This window comes from Myotis brandtii, unplaced genomic scaffold (assembly GCF_000412655.1).
Source record: "Myotis brandtii unplaced genomic scaffold, ASM41265v1 scaffold112, whole genome shotgun sequence".
NCBI lineage: Eukaryota > Metazoa > Chordata > Mammalia > Chiroptera > Vespertilionidae > Myotis > Myotis brandtii.
Window position 1 is genome coordinate 5,019,043 of NW_005353838.1, and position 4,636 is coordinate 5,023,678.

Genomic DNA, 4,636 nt, shown 5'->3' on the forward strand with positions numbered 1-4,636 from the left:
GTTTTTTTTAAAATGACTTTTTAAAAACAAGCATCCATACCAGTGCTGGGGCTGAGAGCGGGAGGAGAGGGGCGGGGGGACCGGGCACGAGGAAGGAGTTCTGCTTTATTGGTAATAAAGCTCCAGGTTCATCCCATCATGGATTTCAGTCGCCCAGAGAAACGTGGTCCTTAAAGATCGTGTACCACTTCTTCAGCACAATCTTGTTCCAACGGGTCCCCGTCTTGAGCGGCGACAGCTTCTTCAGGTCCCCAGTGGTGTCATCGGCGTTGCATTTCACGCGGACCTTCTTCCCCAGACGGTCGTTGCAAACCACCTCGATCATCCTCGAATCGCCTGGAACCAGCTGACGCCACCTCGTCGATCGATCCAAGTTCTCAAGAAATATATTTTTAAAAATGAAACAAAAGCCCAGAAACAAAAAGTTATACGTTTATATACAATATTTTTTAAAATTCAGGCAGGCCACAGGCGAAAGTCTTCCTTTTACGTTAGATCCCAAGACATCTAACCTTCCTCTCTAGAGACATTCATTATTACTCACTTCTAGTGTGTCCTTGCAAAAATAGCACACACATACATATGTTTCTCCTTTTTTGCACAAATGAGTCAATCTGTGCAAATGATTCTATACCTTGCTTTTTTCACTTCTAAATTTTATTGGAGATCATTTGCCATCACATATAGAGAACTACTGTGCTGATATTAATGGCTCTATGGTACCATGTTCCAGGGCTGTATCTTCATTCACTTAATCAGATTTTAGGATCTGAAAAATAGGTATGCCTCCCTGTTTAGCCAGTAATTCTTTAACCACATGAGATAGAAATTTTAGGACACAAAGACACAGAAACTAGTTAAAGGGTTTCACATATGCTTTATTCCCTATTAAGCAGATGGAACTTCCAAACAATGTTTAGATTTTCCTACACCACTTTCAGCTCCCTGTCTCTACCCTGCCTCTTCTCTCCATCTCCCATCCTTCCAACCAAGCTGTATAAATAGGGTCTCAGCAGAAAACAAAATTCACCCACATAGTTCAAATGAAGATATTTTAATGAAAAAGCCAGTTATAGGAGGGCTAGCTGAGGTAAGGGAGCAAATAAGAGTTGACAACGTATTTAGATACTAGCTACAGAGGAGATGCTGAAGAGGCAAAGGGAGGAAATAAAGTTTGCAGAGCCCAGCGAAAGGTACATGTAGTCATGAAGGAGGGGCCACCTGACAGGAGCTATAATCATGGAGGGGTGAAGTTACTGCTGGAGATGTAACATCAAAAGAGAAAAGGAGACCTAACCGGTTTGGCTCAGCAGATATAACGTTGGCCTGCAGACTCAAGGGTCCCAGGTTCGATTCCTGTCAAGGGCATGTACCTTGGTTTCGGGCACATCCCCAGTGGGGAGTGTGCAGGAGGCAGCTGATCGATGTTTCTCTCTCATCGATGTTTCTAACTCTCTATCCCTCTCCCTTCCTCTCTGTAAAAATCAATAAAATATATTTTTTAAAAAGAGAGAGAGAAAAGGAATGGAGGAGAAATGCCCCATTTCCCTTTCCACCTGCCTTCTGATAACCTTGCCTAGGCCTTTCTTTGGTCAAACCCAACCACAAGGAAGTCCTCAGAGAGGCTGAGGTCAATCCCCACAAGCTAGAGCTTGACACAGAAGGGCAGGAAATGAGTCTGAGGGCCAAAGAAAAAACACCACACACCAGCCTTTCTTCAGACAACTTCAAAAGGTCAATTGTTTAATATGCTAACTGCATCATACTATCATCCTACTTAAAAGCTGTCAGTGGATTCCCATGATCTTCAGGACTAAATCTAAAATGAGATATGTGATTTCACTGCTATTTATGTCTTCATTCCCCAGTTCTTGTCTTAGCCTACAGCCATTCTGAATGATTTCCAGATTCTCCAGTCGTCTGTGCTCTCACACTTTTGTACATTGGCCATGTTCTTTCCCCTTCTTACTAGTAAGGGACCTTTTTGCATCCCCTTCGCATGGTTAACTCCTATTCAATCTTCCAGAACCAAAGACAGCCCTAGAATCCTGAAAATTTTATTTTCCAGAGTGTTTCCATTATTTCCCTACTTAATCAGATCATAATATTTAGTTGAACTGAGTGGCCTGACAGTCTTCCCATCTTGAGAACAGAGCTATACATTTTAGCCCTTATACCTACCACCATTCCTGGCGCATAGTGGTTAATCAATCACAATTTTTTCAAATTAATAAATGAAGACTCAATGTTAGGAAAGAAGAAAACAAAAAGGCAGAGCAGGCACACCTTGTTTTATTGCACTTCACAGATGTTGTGATTTTTACAAATTGAAGGCAAGACCTTCCACCAGCAGAAAGATTACAACTTGCTTTATTGTGATAGTCACTTTATTGCAATGGTCTGGAACCGAACCTGCAATGTTTTTTATATACATGTATAGTTATAAAATAGCTCTTTGAAATTTTAGGTTATGGGGGAAAGTCTTAAAATTTGGAGAATTTTCTTTCTCAAATTAATTTCTGAGATATTTATCTTGTATATTAGGCCCAGGCCCAAGGGCTTAAAATTTGAATCCTAAAGGTTAATCTGAGACTTGACCATCTAGAACAGGGGTCCTCAAACTTTTTAAACAGGGGCCAGTTCACTGTCCCTCAGACCGTTGGAGGGCCGGACTATAGTTTAAAAAAAACTATGAACAAATTCCTATGCACACTGCACATATCTTATTTTGAAGTAAAAAAACAAAACGGGAACAAATACAATATTTGTATTTGCATGTGGCCCGCGGGCCGTAGTTTGAGGACCTCTGGTCTAGAATATAAGACATTGCTTTGGTGTTGGCTTTCATTCTTGCCAAATAAAGCTTTAAATTGTGTAAATGAAATTTTAAGAAATGTGTATCAACCCATAAATTTCTGGCAAATTTCATATTCTAACAACTTTTGCTTTCTTTGTATATGAAAAAACCTACAACTGTGGAAACCATTTTTGCTTGGTTTAGATTTCAATAGTATAAAATGCTTTCTTTTCAAAAATTCTTTGAAAGAAAACCACAATGCTACCAACTATACTGCAGCAAAGTACAGGAGAGTTATATGCTATGATGATTAATATTATTTAATATTATTTTATAATTATTATTTTTATAACAGTATTAATTTTATTTGTAGCCCCAAATGAATAGTCAGTCCATGTGTACATGATGAAATTTAAGAGGAAATATAGGAGCTAGAAATTTTTATTATTAATTTTCAGAACTGTAATACTGCAGCTAAGCAAGTGTTCATCATAAATACTAGTAAAAACTGAATTAGGTTTACAAGGAGCTTTCTAATTAAAGACAGTTTCTCCCAGTTTTTGACAGAATGGGGTTACAGTACATTTTCAAAATTTAAATTTTTAAACATATTTTTATTGATTTCAGAGAGAGGAAGGAAGAGGGGAGAGATAGAAACATCAATGATGAGAGAGAATCATTGATTGGCTGCCTCCTACTCCATCCCCAGGAATTGAACCTGCAACCCAGGCATGTGCCCTTCAGCCTGCAGGCCGGCACTCCATCCACTGAGTCAAACTGGCTAGGGCAAAAATTTAAATTTTGTATTATAAATTTTGCCTAAGATCCCACATGAAATCTCTATGGCATTTTCCCCCCCTAAAACTGGTATATATGCCCTAGAAAGTGTTCTACACCAAAATGTGCAGTGCAATATATAGGGTGTCCCAAAAATGTATATACACTTTGAATAATTATAAAGGCAGTGCTTATTAAAATGCATTTCATTTTCAAAATTGAGCTATCAGCTGTTAAAGTGTGTATCCCTTTTGTGGGGACACCCTGAATAGATTCACCACTGGAAAATCCTTCTTAAAATTCAGCCAGTGTTGAGTCCAAGATCTTAAGATACAACGAGCACTGATCAACAGACTGAATACATTAAGCGCTGGAAGCTTCTCATGGGAGTTTTGAAGGAAGAAGGCCTCAAAGTGGGGAACCGCAAGACTAGGAAACACTACATGTCCCAGCATACTTTGCGACTACCATTGACCACAGCTCCCAGAATGCATTGCTCGACCCAAGCAAGTGTCTTTTGGTGCTGGGGCTTGTAGTTTTCCCGAGTCGTGTCTGTCTGTTGTCCAGGGCGAGGTTGCTTATCCAGTCCGAGGATATTAGCAGTAGTCTCAGTTTTTGGTAAAGCGGAAACACGTCGGGCTCTGGGCCTTCCTTGTTTCATTCCTTGTCTTCTGCTTTACGCAGGTAAATCACGGAAGGGATACAATTCCCCGAAGCCGGGTTCCACCCCTTCTTCCTGGGAGCGACTCCGTTCTGCTGAAGCCATTTGTCCCGAAGCACTCGCCGTAGCAGCCACCGCCCATCCCTCTTTGTGTGCCTGGAGTCGCCGCGGAGCCAGTGGCGGCGGCGCTCGGTGTCGTGGCTGGAGGAGAGGGACGTTGTCGGAAGTTGCAGGCGGGCGGATTCTTCCCCTTCCCGCCACCTGACAGGTGGGTGAACCGTCCTCCCCTCAAGGCCCTCCTGTCCGCTGGGTCTCACGTCGGGGCTCGAAGGGCGCCTCGGGAGTTCCTGCTGACATTGCCGCCCGCGGCTGCGGGGCGGGAGGCGGAGGGCCAGCCGCGG

General features: G+C 42.1%; 1 protein-coding gene and 1 pseudogene across 2 annotated transcripts in view; one reads left to right on the forward strand and one right to left on the reverse strand.

Moving 5' to 3' along the window:
- Positions 1 to 6: 6 nt before the first annotated feature.
- On the reverse strand, positions 7 to 372 carry LOC102257644 (annotated as a pseudogene).
- Positions 373 to 3,618: 3,246 nt separating this feature from the next.
- DYNC1I2 (dynein, cytoplasmic 1, intermediate chain 2) overlaps positions 3,619 to 4,636 on the forward strand; it is a 50,559-nt gene continuing 49,541 nt past the window's right edge. Inside the window, exon 1 of one of the 2 annotated variants that reach the window (XM_014545808.1) lies at positions 3,619 to 4,503. The gene's annotated coding sequence lies outside the window, so the exon portion shown is untranslated. The remainder of the gene's footprint in view (positions 4,504 to 4,636) is intronic. The other variant, XM_014545813.1, reaches the window with a different exon arrangement.